We start from the raw sequence: 17,834 nt of genomic DNA on the forward strand, positions 1-17,834 counted from the left end.
GTGTCCCAATAGGGATGTATCAGTAGTATTGGCACTGGTAGTAGTCGTAATAGTAATCCAGTAATTTTTTTAAATTTTCAAAAAAATATACTAGTTCAACACAGGTAACCACTTTTGCTTAATTTCTTTGATGGCTCAAATGTATGCTCTAGTCTAGTAGTCGATTTTGTGTTTTGAGCACAACAATTTTGCTCTCAAAGTGCACCAGATTGATGCATTTAACTTTAAAACTTAAAAAGAAAAAAAAGAAAAAGTCAGGACAGTAGGCTCTACAAGTAGGCTCCCTTAAAACGCTAACGCTATTAAAAAAAAAATACAGTGGAGGTTAAAATAAGAATATGACCTATAAAACAATGATTTTTTTTTAAATAAACCTTACAGATGTCTTCCATAGACTCACATGAATTGTGTAAAGTTGCCCAAATAGTGCAAGGAATAGCATTGCATGTCCCCTTTAACTGCTGCATCATGAGATACTTGGTACTCAGCAGTCAACACCACACTCAGACCAAAATGTTTCCAGGGGCACTTCACTGAAACAAGCTCTCCAGGTGGTATCAGATGAGATTTAAATGAGTTCTTCCAAGAGTTTGGATGGAGATGTGTCAGGAAGCTTTGTCTCAATATTGTCTGTAAAGGGGTTCTTTATCCAGAGTAACTTGGTGATCCTTTTAGAATCCACAATCGTAAAAACGATCCACACACACACACACACACCACTCAATCTGTGTTTCATAAATCATAAAAACAAGCATCCTACCTCACCATTTTTGTACCAGATGTACATACTGTAAATAGAGGTATACTGAACAATTGTTGTTTACACTTGTTTTACTTGACTCTTGACTTTCTATTTTTTACTTATTATACTTATCTATACTATCTGTTATTGTCTAGCACACTCTCAGGAGCAGAACAGAAAGAAACATTTCATGCAAGGTATTCTGTATTTCTGTATGACAAATAATAAACAAACTTGAACTTTTCTGTGTTTTATTAAATAATGATTTTCAGGGCGCCAGGGTGGTGCACCATGTAACTGTGCTGCAGTGCAACGCGGCCGCCCTGACCTTTGCTGAATTTCTTCCCCCATATCTCTCTCCCATCCTTCCTCTCTGCCAGACTTGTCCAATAAACAAATGAAAAAGCTACCAAAGACATATTAAAGAAAATTTAAAAAATAATGATTTTCAGTTTTGAGAAATGGTCAAACTTATCCAAATATGGTATTTTTAGGGAAAACTGCAGCTGCAACAGATAGCACTTTAGTGATAATTTTCTGTAATCATATTAATTATTTTTTTCCTTTTTTGAGAAATCTCAAGGCACCCCTGGCAGCTCTCTGAGGCACCCTAGTGTGCCGCGGCACCCCTGTTGAGAACCGCTTCTCTAGGAGAGAGTGGGGCCGGTTTGATTGTCTGACTCGGCTTCCCTGTTAACTGACAAGTGTGACACATTAATAATAATAATAATAAATAATTTAGGACCTGCTCAGAGGTCATCAATCGGCATGCATGCATCTTTCGTCTCTGCGATTAACCCATCCCATCGTCCTTCCCCCCCAAGGGCAGCCGGGAGCAGACAGGCGTCAACGTGAGCCGCGCCAGGGGACCAATCCAAATGCTCCTGTCCGTCTTCGTCAAGGACAACACAGCGTTAGCGATCTTGTTGTTGTGCATGTTTTTCCATTGGGTTTCTCTTATCGGGGGGGAAACCCTTGCGAGCACGGGGAGAACATGCAAACTCCACACAGAAAGGCCTGGGAGATACCCCACCTGGGTAACTGGCATCATGGAAACCTGGTCCCCAAGCGGGAATCGAACCCTGGACCTTCTTGCTGTGAGGCGACAGTGTTTGACCACTACACCACCGTGCCGCTTTATGATGTAGGCGGAAACATCACGTTTTAAACGGGGCCAAAAACTGTCTCAGTGCACAGGCATACGTTTTCCTCACTCCCTGATGCCTTGCAGCCAGCTTCCTTCTCATCGCCCTCTCTGCCACCACCTCTAGTCTGACCAGCTCGACTCCCACCACGGAGCTAGCCTTCTTCACCAGCTTGTTCAGTTTGTTGGTATCCCTCGATTTGATGTAGCCCCATGCCATGTAGCCAGGGCCGCCTGGGAGAAATGCGAGGCCCTGTGCGAGATTTAAACGCGAGCCCCCCCCCCCCCTAAAAGGTAAAAAAATATATATATATAATTTTTTTTATTTTTTTTTTCATACAGTCAACATATTCTTAAATAATAGCGCTGCCCGAGGCTGGGCATGATACAGTCAACATATAGCAAGAGAGAGGGCGAGAGAGAGCTCCCGTTCTACAGTCAATATACAGTGTTATCGCTGCACAGACCCGGCAATGCCCCTGACCCTCCTCCAGAGCAAGGCCAGAGAGAGAGAGAGAGAGAGAGAGAGAGAGAGACATTGGAAAGAAACAACCCAAAACCAGAACAAATTGAAATGCTATTTGGCCCTAAACAGAGAGTACACAGTGGCAGAATACCTGAGCACTGTGACTGACCCAATACTAAGAAGATCCTTGACTAGGTACAGACTCAGCGAGCACAGCCTAGCCATCGAGAAAGGCCGCCATAGGCAGACCTGGCTCCCAAGCGAAGACAGACCCACTGCACACAAGATGAGGTGGAAACCGAGCTCCACTTCTTAACAACCTGCCCACTATACCAAGACATACTTCCCACAAATTGCAAACACCCAAAGAGACTTTGAAAACATCGACAATAACTCAAAACTCCCATACCTACTGGGAGAAATACAAGAATGTGAAATAAAGCCCATTTGAATTGAAGAGAGAGAGATAGATAGAGCATGTCTGTGTGTGTTAGAAAGAGAGAGATAGAGAGAGAGCATGTCTGTTTGTGTGTGTGTGTTAGAGAGAGAGCATGTATATGTGTGTTAGAAAGAGAGAGAAATATATAGAGAGAGAGCATGTCATTTTGTGTGTTAGAGAGAGATATAGAGCATGTCTGTGTGTGTTAGAAAGAGAGAGAGAGAGAGAGAGAGCATGTGTGTTTGTGTGTTAGAGCGAGAGCATGTATGTGTGTGTGTGTGTTAGAGAGAGAGCATGTATGAGAGAGATAAGCAAAGATGAGCCCCTAAAGGATATTCAACTTTTAATGGAAGAACAAAACAGAAGGAAAAGATAACTTCACAAAGGCAACATGAATATACATAGATCCAAAAGGACAAAGATCAACACTTAAATCCAAAGAGAAGAGGGTCTATACCAGAGAAAACAAAGTAGCAAGGAGCCAATGGCCGACATCAGCTAAATAGGCTAACTGCAAATAGAGTAGCCAGGTACTGACACCAGGCCACACACCGTTAGCTACTACAACAGCTAGCCGGCCCATTTGGCTCAATATAACGTTAGCTACGTTAGCTAGCCGGCCCGCTTTGGCTCAATATAACATTAGCTACAACAGCTAGCCGGCCCGTTTGGCTCCCGAGAGAGAGAGAGATATATCCACGGCGGGAATAGAATAGAGTGCATTAAAAACTCACCAAACGTCCAAGAGGATGGAGACAACCGCGTGGAGTTGACGAAGTTCATCTGCCGAATGACCGTCCTCTTCATCTTGGCATAACAATGCTGCACGCGCTCTCTCTAGGTTAGGTAACGCTAGTTAGCCTTTAGCTAAGCTAGCTACTAGCCGACATCATCATGGCTATCCCGACTGAACCACACGTTAGCACTCGATATTATAACGTAGCTAAAGCTAACTAGCTGTCCCTGCCTTTAGCTAAGCCGACATGGCTAGCCTGACTGAACTGTCTAACATGCAACAACTTTCATCTTCAGTCCATCTGCTGAATGACCGTCCTCTTCGTCTTGGCTGGCATAACTAAGCATAACCTCCAAAGCTGCACGCGCAAAATAGTCAAACGCAGCTGACGCACGCCGGCGTACACATGATGTAACCCCTCCCTTCATTGAAACCAATAGTATGCCTGCTGCAGAGCCCCAGAGCTCCAATAGTGAGTATGTCTGCTGCAGAGCCGCAGAGCCAGGAACAAGTCAGACACATTCTACAAACGTGTCTAATGTGAAATATATAAGCATATAAGCAAAACTAGATTTTAGGTCTGTGATGAAAAAGGGCCGCGCGGGAAGGGGGGCCTCGCAAAAAATAAAAAATAATTATTAAAAAAAATAATAAAAACAATAATAAATAAAAAATATTTTTTTGTAATTTCTTTTAAAAAAAAATTTGTGCGAGGCCCCCCTTCCCGCGAGGCCCTGTGCGACCGCACTGCTCGCACACCCCCTGAGGCGGCCCTGCATGTAGCATGCCACAGCATAGAAGAGGACGCTGGCCACTACAGATAGACGGTGGGCCGAAGGTTGCTATAGGCTTCCGTTAATGAAATGATTGATCTGGTTTTAGAGAGTATATGTTATTGTAATATGAACTACATAATATACTATAATAACACATTTCCGTTTGTTGGCAACGGTTTTTGGGTCATATCTTTATGAAAATGAATGTGTTGATAAGATAAAAACTACCTACGTTTGTGAAAAGGGGCGTTGCTGCGGAACCAATCAAAACGCGTTACAACGTCAGGTGACTTGATTTCTCCCAATGACATTCTTCAAGCCCTGGAACCAGGAAGTAAATATTGCGACTCGTCTGTTGACAACACTGGATAGCTCTGCATCGGTAAGCTCTCAATTCATATACATTACTATTGAAATGCATTTTACTTAACTTTACAGCATTATTCAAACGTGATAGGAAGTTATGAGTCATCAGCAGTTTATATGCAGTCCGTTTTGACGTCCGATTACACATTGGAAAATGTTGTAGCCAGCTCACAAAGACTAACGCTACGTTAGCATTTTAACTTTCTCAGATAGCAATCTAACATTACGTTAGTGTAAATCAAACAACTCTAACCCAATACTAATAATAGTAACTTGTTTCACATTCTTGCTGTGTGTTACACTATGGTATAGCGGTCTGTGTTGTTGCCTGTGACGTTAGAAATTTGACGTTGTCACAACCGTTACATATGTACAAAATATACTGTCTCATAAATATACTCTTCCAATATATAAATATACATATAAATATATTGTTTTAGATGCTGTTGTCACTATGAATTACAAATGGGGGGCCCTGATGTAAACAAGACAAACGTCTTTCTCTGGTCTGCATCCCCTTAACAATAGTTTGATATTGGATGGTCCCTGTGCTGTTGTTTACTGTCTATCTGTATGTCATGTATGTAATATGTTATGATGAATTGAAAATGGGGGACCCTGATGTAAACAAGATGAAAGTCTTTCTCTGGTCTGCATCCCATTAACAATTGTGTGTATTGAGCTGTACTGTACTGTACCCATTCTGCAATCTGTTAATATGATGAATAACGTTATCTATTGTAGTAACAATGTTCCAAAATGTATTGATTGTTTTTCTGTTTCCCCAGATGCTCAACCCTGGACCACACGACAGATATATTCTAGGCCTAATCCAACCCTAGCCTGAGGGTTATATAGTAACCATGCAAGCTCAAAGATTGAGCTCTTGAGGTGACTGGCCCTGCACTATATCAAGAACCATTATCAGAGTGGCAACTGCAGGACCTGTATTTCCCAAAACAATGAATATCATGATTGAATGAGAGGCCATGGTAAACAGCACAGTGAATAAACAATGTGCAGTCCCCTTATATATATATATATATATATTGTTCTGGATAGAAGTGGGGCCAGGCTAATCTGCAAGAGCTCAACTTTTGAACAAGGATGGTCATCCTCTCACATAAGCTGTCCGGGGACGACTCACACAGCTCTCTACTCTCTGGGCCCTGGACTGGACACCCCTCCACTGTACTAGTTACACATTACAAATGACAATAACACTATGTAACAACCATCAAATGCACTCACAGCACACACATCCACACGCACACACTCACTTTAAACAAACAACTCACTGCAGCACCCACTTTAGAACACCTAAACACACTTTATATTTATTGGCAAAGAATTTGCACTACAACCCATACCTCATTACACCTTACTGTAAATTGTACCTAAATTGTACCTCATCCCATTTCAGCATTGTACTGTATAGTATATTGTATTGTAACTCAGTTACTTTTCTACTCTGCATTGTACATTGTATGTATATATTGAACACTTGTCTACGTACTTGACTTCTATTTTATACTTATCTATTTTTATCTAGCACAATCTCTGGAGCAAAACAGAAAGAAGCATTTTATATAAAAGTATTCTGTACTTCTGTATGACAACTAATAAAGAAACTTGAACATCAAAAAATCAACATTCTGTTCTCTATTCCAGGCTAGATCTGACCTTGATTCATGTTACAGGATTAATACACATTTTCTTACACCCATATTGCTATATATATTTTCACCTGAAGGGCAAATTACAGGGCCAGTCCAGTAAAAAAAATACATTAATCATGTATCATTATGTTTAAAATAAATTGCATTTTGGTACAAACCTTTTGTGTTTGTCAACTTTGCCTTCCTGTGGGCTATGTTATGTATATGAGCAAATTGCATATAGCATTCTCTTTGGTAGCATTCATTCTGTGTTTATTGTGTCATACTGGGGAATAATATTAATATTATTATGTCCTATTGGGGACATCATTTTAAATTCTGAGCAATTCAATCGTTTTTTTTATAGAGAGGACGTCTGACATTGATTGAAAACGGTTAACAGATTGCAGAATGGGTACAATACAGTACGGCTCAATACACACAATTGTTAAGGGGATGCAGACCAGAGAAAGACTTTCGTGAGAGACCAACAAAGTGAGGTAATACATTTCGAATCAAATTGTGGTCGGTTAGATCTAACGTTAATATCACGTTATCCATCTAATGGCTAGCAAGCTCACCTGATGTCGGTATGGCTTAATACAGTGCGAAATACAATCTTATAGTAAGAAACAAAACACAAGTTGAACATAGTTTTGAACGTTTTATTACAATAGTATTTAGGTCGGATAATAGATCTAACGTTAATATCACGTTAACCATCTAAAGCTCATCTGTGACGTCGGTACAGTGCGAATTACAATCTTATAGTAACAAAACAATACACAAATTGAACATAGTTTTGAACGTTTTATTACAATAGTATTTACTGTCTCATGTTGCAAGCAATGTATAATCCAGCTAGCGTTCCAGTCAGATCCATTCTCCGTTCTTGTTGACAATTTTGGGGTCCGTATTTCCCGTTTCTGTATCCTGATTGGTTTATCAGCTAGAGGTGTCCAAAGATATGCATGAGCAAACATTTAATTTAAATGTAAGATTACGATAACCGATGACCACCAGACGGCTGGCCAACAAACGTATTTTGACTCAACATAATAACTAGATATCACACACAAATAATTGTGTAGTCTCCCAACATGGATCAATCAAGTTCACTTTAGACAGACTCGGCCTCCCATCTAAGACTGGTAGAATGACTGCAGGAGTCTATTGCAAACATTAAAGGACCTGAGTCTCCTCAGGAAGAACAGCCTGCCCCCCCCCCCACGTGTGTATGCTTTCTGCAACGCAGTTGTGTTTCCGCGTTGCTCTGATTGGCCGAGCGAGCGCATGCGCATGTGCCGCGACAAGCCCCTCAGCCAGGCAGGAGTACTAAGCTCCGCTTAACGCAATTTATACAAATGGAAGTATTGATTTTGCCATAACGAATCATTAAAAAAATATACCGTTAACTGGAATATGTTGTTTCTTTACACATATGTTGGATTATGTAATTGGTTTGTCATGACAAACCAATAAAAAATCGCGAATTAACCGGTGACTACAACAACACAGAGTAACTACATGCATCATTGTTTACAATGAACGGTGGGGCTAATCGAAAGGACTGGACACGGACGCGTTAAACAGCAATCAATTAATTTAATATAACAGTCCGGTTCTGTGTTTGTTTGTGTCTGTAGATTGTTGGTGAACAACTAACTTTAGGTTAGTTTAACTTGTCCGTGTCCAGTCCTTTCGATTAGCCCCACCGTTCATTGTAAACAATGATGCATGTAGTTACTGTGTGTTGTTGTAGCCACCGGTTAACCCATTCTCCGCCGATGACGTGTTAACATGTCATTCTCCGCCATGCGTAATCTGCCAATGACGCCGTAAGGCGTCTTTGAGATCAATATTTCATATTTTCGTCATGGTATTCATATTTCACCCACGGAGTCTTGGGTGATGCTGTGGGACTCGGCACAACTCTGCAACGCTTCAATACCGCCACCTGGTGGCCGATCGGCAAGTTGCCAAACAGGAAGTTGCCCAAACCGGAAGTGGTCCGTCCCCTATTTTCGTCCGGCCACTCTGTGATCGTCCCGGGGCTCAATATAGACACCGTCGATATGAATATTTGCCATAACTCAATAATCAACATGATTTGGACGTGTATTAGTAATATACAAACTGGAAATATACATGTTGGTTGGGTAGGAGGGTGGGTGGGTGGGGGACACTGTACAACTGTACAAGCAAAACTGTACATTGGAATATTGACAAAACCATACTTGGTAATTTACTGTACATTGGAGGGGGTTGGGTTAGGACATTTACAGGGGCCAGTTTCGAATTGCAGTCTCCCGTAGGTGTTCTTTGAGAGTGTTTTTGAAAGTGGGTAGTGATTCAGATTCCTTTACAGCTTTGGGTAGGGCGTTCCACATTGATGTGGCATAATTGCGAAACGTGTTTAGTCCCTTGTTTGAGCCGAATCTGGGTTTAACATGATTTGTGGAGCTCCCTCTGGTGTTGTGATCGTGGTATTCACTGACCTTTGGAAAGTATTTTGACATGTACATGGGTACCTTGGACGTGTAGTGTATCTTGTAGACCAGGCCCATTGCAAGTTGCTGTACTCTGTCGTCTACTCTAAGGCATCCTAGGTTGTCAAAGTGGGCAGGGGTGAGGTGGGTTCTAGGAGTAAGGTCAAGCAGTAGTCTGACCAGTTTGTTTTGAGATGTTTGTAATTTTGTTTTTAGCGCCTTTGAGGTGCTTTGGTACCATGAGGTGCAAGCATAATCGTAGTACCCTTGAATGAGTGCTCCTGCCAGAGTCTTCAGGGTATTCTTGTTTACCAGTGAGGAGATCCGGTACAAGAATCGAGTTTGTTGGTTGACTCTTTTTATTACATTGGACGCCATACATTGGCAGGGCTGTACACTGCGATGAGATTATCGCGAATTGCCCCTTTAATTGGCCGTTGCGATTGGTAAATAATATTTGGGGGCGGGCTTGCGAGTAGTGATTTCAAGCCTTGCATTCGCATTTCTCTCCTAAATTATCCAAGGCTGAGCACTCACTCTGATAGACTGGCTGACTGTCTGATTTAGCTATGAAGAAAAGTAAAGTTTCTTCATAGCTCATTTCTTCATAGAAAGTCACAGGCACCTGGAATCGCATGCCTGTGACTTTCAATTCCCTTATCGCTGCCACTGTTGCCAGGTTTTCCCGACCGTTATAACGTTAGCATGTTAGCATGTAGCTAATGGCAGACTATTTGATTCCTTAAGGCAAGCCAAGGGCTCGAAATTGCCTGGGTTTTGGTTATATACTCCCGAAATGCTCCCGCTGTTTGGCTACTTCTATGTGCAGTGAAAACTACTCGAAATGCTTTAGAACCGTCATTGATTTAGTTCAGGGTTAGCCGCGGAGCTAACGTGAGCTAACGCTAGCTAATCAAGCTCACAGAGAGAGATAAACAGCTGACAGCAGGTAGTACAGGTACAAATACAATAAAACAAGGGGTGGGGGCTGTTGTGTAAACCTTGTACTCTTTAGTTCACATAATAGACGGAATGTTTGTTTACTAGTCTGTATCTATGGTCTGTACTCTGTAAGCCAGGAAGTACCATGGTGCAACATACAAATGTGTCCGTGTAGCAACACAAGCCAATACCTTACAGAGGCCCGGGGAGGGAGCTCTCTGTGTGTGTGTGTGTGTGTGTGTGTGTGTGTGTGTGTGTGTGTGTGTGTGTGTGTGTGTGTGTGTGTGTGTGTGTGTGTGTGGAAGAGAGAGGGAGAAAGATAAACAAAGAGCATGATTTAGTGTATGTCTTAGAGCTGTGTTGCAGTGTGCAGCAGATACTGACTATGAACACTGTTAATACACCGTTATCAATGAAAGAAGAAATGTTTGCAGCTGTGGTAATACGAAGTTCAGTTGGTTCATTATAAAAGATACAAACCTGACAACAAAAGCACTTAAATGTTAAATAAAAGGACCACAGTAATGAGGCAGGAGGAACATATTTTTTTTCACTATAATGGTAAAATTGTTATTAAAAAATGTGCCCCTAAAAAATATTTTTTGCCCCTAAATTTCTCATTTAGGGGCAAGTGTGCCCCTAGTGAAAAAGCTTAGCGTACAGCCCTGTACATTGGATGTATACTTTATCAGATCATATAGCATTTAGCATTTATAGATTATATATTAGATTAGATTTACACCAAAACAAAACAAAAACATCAAAAAACTAAAAGAAAACATCAAAAAACACTTATTATTATATACAATTATTATATACTGTATGTATTTCTTACATAATACAGCTGCAGTGTTCATCAACTCCTCTGGGATAAAGGGGGACACTGCTCCATAAGCAATAAGTTAAAGCTAATTACCTTAGCATATTTGACATGTACAGTGTCATGTACAGTAACTGACTTATGTTTAATCAATACAAATATAACTAATAAACGATGGGATTAGAAAACTACAAGGCTAAATTAATTCAGAATGCAGTTGTTTGTTGAAATGTGGTGGCCGGACAAGAGTTTTGTAATAATTTCTGTATCAAATATGAAAGATATGAATAATATATTACTTTGAGCATACCCACAAACAGATATTCATCATAAAAGTGAATTTTCAGACGGAATTGTTTTATTACTATCACTATAATTATAATAACTTTTGAACAATAAATTATATTTCTAATCTGTCAGCTGTTCTATATTTCCCATATAATTGTCTATATCCAATACCCTCTAAGTTTCCTGCTAGCTTGTCAGTAAAGTGGTTGAAAATGCAGTTGTTTGTTGAAATGTGGTGGCCGGACAAGATTTTTGTAATAATTTCTGTATCAAATATGAAAGATATTAATAATAATAATCATGATAATCATACAGATATTTTATATCATTTGAAAGCCCTAGTTGTTATCTTCAAAATTGTACTATATATATTTACTTTGAGCACTCATTTTCATAATGGAATGTTGATAGGGCTAAAGATAATGTGCTATTTTGGCCACTGGTAGCGCTCATGAGCCGAACACAACTCGGGCCGTGTTCGATAGCGCAGAAGAAGAAGAAGCATCACACATGAATCCCCACGGGGAAAACAGTGGAATATTTGTCTCAAAATTCTGTACGTAACTCCAAGCAGATCAAGCGTGTCCTTAGAATTCCGTACGTAAATCTAAGCAGATCAAACGTGTTTTTAGAATTACGTACGTAAATCTAAGCAGATAAAGTGTTTTATGAAACACAGATTGAGAGGTGTGTGTGTGTGGATCGTTTTTACGATTGTGGATTCTACTTCTGCGTTTGTTTATTTTTGATAGACCTCTAAGAAGAAGAAGCGTCACACACGAATCTCCACGGGGAAAACAGCGAAATATTTGTCTCAAAATTCCGTACGTAACTCCAAGTTGATCAAGCGTGTCCTTAGAATTCCGTACGTAAATCTAACCAGATCAAGCTGTTTTTAGAATTCCGTACGTAAATCTAAGCAAGTCAAGCGTGTTTTTATGATTTATGAAACACAAATTGAGAGGTGTGTGTGTGTGGATCGTTTTTACGATTGTGGATTCTACTTTTGCGTTTGTTTATTTTTGATAGAAATCTACCCCGATACAGACCCCCCACTTAAAAATTGTCCTGACTGGGGCTATATTTCGCACTATATTTCCTAGCCTGAATGATTTCCTCAGTCCGGCCCTGGTTAAAAGCCTCCAATGCTTATTAGTGTGTGTGTGTTTGAACGTTTGCATGTTTCAACCATACATTTCCATTTATAATATGAAAAAAATATATATATATTTTTTTTCTTCTTACCTCCTATAATAGTGGGGGTCGCGGCTCTCTGACACCGTTATTTCGGGGGTCGCGGCCTGAAACTTTGGGAACCCCTGCTGTATTGTACCCATTCTGCAATCTGTTAACACATTGGCCGCCACAGCAGGGGGCGCTGATACCCCATTCATTGCCAGGTCTTTATTCAATTGATATAGTTTTAGACTGTGACATTCGCGAGTGCTTAAAATATATCTTATATTATATCTATGGGTCTAATAACGCCGTCGGGTATCAGTGAGCTGCTTCTAGTCAACATTGCCGAGACAGATTGTTTTTTCATTCATACATTTCCGTTTTATACCGGTTTGAATAGAGTATGGTTTCGGTGTTTTTCAGTAATTCCAGGAAAAGGCCAGAAAAATGCATTTTACTGTAATCCAGTCATCACATTGTAATTTTTCGGCTGATTATCTAATCATCCTGAAATCAACGCTAGATTATCACTATTGTAGTGAAGCTCTTAGTGGTTAGGAAATGTAGTCAACAACACGGGGTGTCTAGTCAGGACACGGGAGGCAGGAACGTTCTTTGATGAGTTTTATTATCAATGGTCAGACAGATGCACAGGCGATTTCTACTTCTATTTCCCATTAACACGGTGGGAGTATGTGAGAGTGTGTGTGTGTGGTTCTAAATGGGGAGGAAACAAAGACATCAGCGTTACTAGTACTCATTAATCAGTCTGTTATATACTATACAATATACTGTTGCTACAAGTAACATAAACCTCACGAGTGGAACTACCAATGGGGATAAGCAGTGCTTTACCTATACTAGTTACAGGGGTAAACTGTGCTAAACAGATACTAGATACTATAATCAACAACATAGATTATACCCAATAGGCTAGATTATCACTATAAACATACTGGTAAATTGCTTCCTAAACAGCTGGTAGAATTATAACATTAGTATAGGCCTTAACCATATAAATCACCAACAATAACTAAGCGTCCTCATCATACACATATTTAACACTTACTTGTGATCAGGGACGCACACATGAACTGAAGGAATCTCTAAGCCCACTAGTATATATGAATGCTGGCTATCGACAGACATGTCTAGACATGTCTGAGGCATCCTGCTGCAGAACAGCAGAGCAGCCCCCCACAGCCTTTATGTCTGACTGAGAGGCGTCCCGCTGCAGAACAGCAGAACAGCAGCACAGCACCCCACAGTCTCCTCGTCCATACAAGAAATTACCGACGTAGCGGGGCGCTCCCCCCCATCCCCACCGCAGCCAACGGTAAACAGCATTACACGGTCCACACAGATAGCTGTGATCGGGGTAGAAATAAATGTCAGATCAGCGATCAAATTCATATATGATGTTCTTACCTTGTATCTGATGTAATGCAAAAGAGATAATACAAATATCTTATTGCAATTCCAAATAATGCTCGTGGAGGTCCGCACCACACTACCGATCGTTTCACAATGACGGGCAGGCCGGCGGAGTTACTGATGCCATCGTTATATAGAAGTGGCTCACCTGAATATTTAAACCCCGCCCGCCCGGCTCAGATCGCCTCCTAAAAGACACAAGCCCATTTTCAATGAGATGCAATAGCTCCGCCTGGCAGTAGAGGGCGGTGTTGACGTCTGCCAGCTCAGACAGGGTCTGAAGACTATACCAGAGGCTGCAGCTATGAATTATGAATAGATATAGCGAATAAACAATATAACGATCCCAAAAACTAGTAAACTCGTTATTGGCGTGTTTCGATTGGCGGCCAATAACGAGTAAACTCGTTTTTGCGGGGAATGTGTTAATAAAGTTTTCAATCAATCAGACAAATGTATAGAAAAGCTTTTATTGTAACATTCTTTCACATAACAAAAAATTCTATTATTGTTTAAAGGGGAACTATCTTATAAATTGCCTTTTCCAGTCTTTAGCATTGTTTTCTAGCAATGTGGGGTTGTACCAACACTGTCTGTCACAAATTATATTTTTGGCGCATTCCTCCAGTTCAGATGAGACAAGGTCCTCCCCCACTGAACCAAGCCATTCTGATTTGACTCGCTCGCTGTAGTGAATAGGCACTGATCTGCCACCGCCCGCCCACAATCAACTGTGATACGTTTATATGAGCAGCGAGTGGAAATAATGCGGAAGCGCTTTCCCTGTCTCTGCATTTACACACAGTCGTGAGGCGAGCCGCTCACACACGTGCACACGCTCGCTCTCGGAGTGATCTCTCCTCTCTCTCTCTCCCTCTCTCTATCTGTCTCTCCCTCTCTCTCTCTCCCTCTCTATCTCTCTCCCTCTCTCTCGCTCGTTCTCTCTCTCGCTCTCTCTTGTATCAGCACTCACGTCAACCTGTTGCAAAATATCATAGCGCACGCTCCCACGCATATTCCGATCCGTGCAATAATATTCACAGGGGTATATATTGTCATTTGAAACAAGTTACCAATGCATTGTCCCGTGGGATTATGCCCCCCCCCCCCCCCCCCCCCCGCGGCAAAATGAATTAGTCCTCTCTATCTCGCTATCTCTCTCTCTCCCCCAAAAGGTATGCAGTGCAGTGCAGTGCAGTGGGTGACTGTCACTCAAAGCGCACTGCGAGTATGGGTGGAGCCCAGCCAAAAACAGCTTGAAATCTTGAAGGGCAGAACTGCTGGTCTACAGTACTTGATTAGAAATACAAAACAATGATTTTTTTTTTTTTTTATTTTACCTTACAGATAGACTCACAGGAATTGTGTAAAATTGCCCAAATAGTGAAAGAAATAGTAAGATAGTTCCCCTTTAAGAAAATGTTTTAGCTCTATGCTTGACTATTATTTTAGGCATGGCACAACAAATAAAATAATAAATAATAATAAAATGAATAAATAAAATATTAAATAAATGAATAGGCTACACATCTCTCTTTTTGTGTTACAAATTGTGCTCACTGATATGAACATAGGCCTTTACTTACTTAAAAAAAGGAAACATCAAGAAATATGTTTATGGTATTCCACCATGCCATGTGTGTTATAATTTATGCTGAAGTCTGAGTCATACAATACTCACGGCTTTCATAACTAACCAAATATAGACCAACTTGTCTTGCTCAAGACTTGTTTATGAGTTTGCATGTCATGCAGGTAGACCACAACGGAACAAATTGAACATATGGACCAGATTGATGTGACACAATTTAGTACATTTTGATTGACAGTCGATTCTGACAATTTTGTCACACCGCTTGCACCCAGCACCCACCTCTGCTGTTCTTACCACCAATGGGAAGCGCTTATTTGCTTTTTTACTTCCGGAAAAAACTCTACTCTACTCGAGACTTTTCCGAGACAGTAAGTTAATTTAACTTATTCTAGTCTAATGACACCTAGATTTATCAATAGCAATAGTAATGTAATGTTAATGCCACAAAATGAATGCCTTTGTTAATCATAACGTTGATGCAGTAGCGCATACAGTATAGTGCGTGATCGTGTATTTTGTATGTCATTGTGTTGGCTGTAACGGACATGAGAAATGTTGCGTGCCGTTCGTTTGACTGAAAAAACCCCATGGTACGCTACTGAAATTGACGGATAATTATCAGCCACTGCCATCGGCAAACCTGATCTTATCGGCCGATAGGCCGATTGCAGTCAACAAGGCACATATCGGCCGATACGATACACAACCAATATATCGGTGCACCCCTAGTTACAATATGCTCCATATTGTTGGATTACGCGATATCAGCCATCCTGTGGCTCCGTGAAGTTTCTGCGTTGTGTTTATCTCTTTCTCATCGTACTAGCTGATACACGATATCTTTCCCCATTGATGCATTAGTCTCAAAATAATTAAAGACACACTGGGAACAGGATACCTTTCCTTGGAACATTATGTTTATTCCCATAAACATACTCTGTACAAGATGGAAACCGTTCTGAAAAGTCTTTGAAAAAGTCTTAATTCATTATTCTAATGATCTCTCTCTCTATCAGCCCGGTGGTTGTCGCGGCCTAGTGTTATCCAAAAGTTTTCCCTGTTAGCCGAAGCTGGCTCGTGGCAACCGGAGGGTGGGGGCTACGTGTCAGCTTCCCTTCCCCCACCATCTAGGTCACATGTCGGCAATAGGCGGCCCGCGGGCCGAAATTGGCCCGCCAGCAATAATATCTGGCCCCTCAGATATATATTTTTTTTATCAGACCAACTAGGCTAGGCTATATGTTAGCTATAATGTCCAAATAGAGAAACTACCACCACCTAAAGAATGCTTATTATACTTTGTTTTATCCATGTTGAGAGTGAACAACAGATATACTGTAGGCAGCGAGGTGCAATGTAGCATGAAAAAAGTCGGTGGACAGTGCCTGGTGCTTAAATAACAAACAAGCCACACCACATGTACTCCAAGAAGATGCGCTACATTAGGTATATAAGGAATTACAACTAGACATTTATTGATAAATAAAAAATACAATTAGGCTTTTAACCCTCTAAAGCTGGGCGCAAGACTAGACATGTTTTTGTAAAACATTAAATATATTTGGATTTGTTTGTGATAAAGACTTGCTTTATTGTATCGGAATCGATTGTCATCTAAAAATGCAGTGCATCTCTCAGAGAATGCACGGATGTAAAGCATAGAATCTTGAAATATCTAGATTGGTTGTTTTCCCTGGACTGCATCTAATCCGCTGTGTCTATCCATTTATCATATATCTATGTCTGTCACTACAGCCAATGGAAATGCTAGAAATGGTCACATGGACTGGGAGAACCAATAGAAAATTCCTATTGTTTCTCAATAGTCCAGTGCACTCCACAGAAAGGGCTGTCAGATAGACGCATTGGTTGCGCGTAATGTAAGATAGACCAATAAGAGAGAGGCGCTTGTCTCTGGTTTTATAATGAAATGGCAAAAAGACAAAGGCATAATGTTCAGTGCAAATGTGTATGTCATTTACAGTTTATTATGCCACCTATGCAGCTCGTTTATTTTGTCCATTCTCTGCCTCTGCCACAAATGTATGTCTTAGTTATAAGGTGGTCTGTCACAGAGTTAAAATGTTTTCACTATCAATATATATTAAATTAGACATTGTTTTTGTTTTTTCCGGACCCCCATACAATGGCTTGGAAAAAATTTGGCGCTCGGCCAAACTTAATTGCCTACCCCTAGGTCCTGAGGTCTCGCTGTCTACTAGGGATGTGCATCTCCATCACTGAGGCCGATGCGATGCGCATCTCGATACGGTGCCAACGATACGATACATTAATGATACATTTGAAGCACCGGGCGATGCGATACGATTCACCCCTGTTGAGATACGATACGATACGATTTGATTCAACATAATGCGATTCAGGGCGATACGATGCCATTCAACACGATGCAAAATAATGATAACATTTTATGGTATGACAGAGGATTTGGTTGTATTCCTTATATGCAGCTTATATTATTAAAAATAAAATAATCTACTGTAAGACAATTTATATAAAAACTCTTGGGTGCCTAAGACTTTTGCACAGTACTGTGAGACAATAATACAACAATAATAATAATAATAATAATAATAATAATAATAATAATAATAATAATAATAATAATAATAATAATAATAATAATAATAATAATAATAATAATAATCACACACAAAGGGATAATGGCTTATAGCAGACTTAATGATTTTATAATATTTCAGAGTAGAGTGTATGCGGCGGGTGATGTCGCTTTGGATTG

Source organism: Notolepis coatsorum (assembly GCF_963971535.1).
Source record: "Notolepis coatsorum genome assembly, chromosome: 20".
NCBI classification, from domain to species: domain Eukaryota; kingdom Metazoa; phylum Chordata; class Actinopteri; order Aulopiformes; family Paralepididae; genus Notolepis; species Notolepis coatsorum.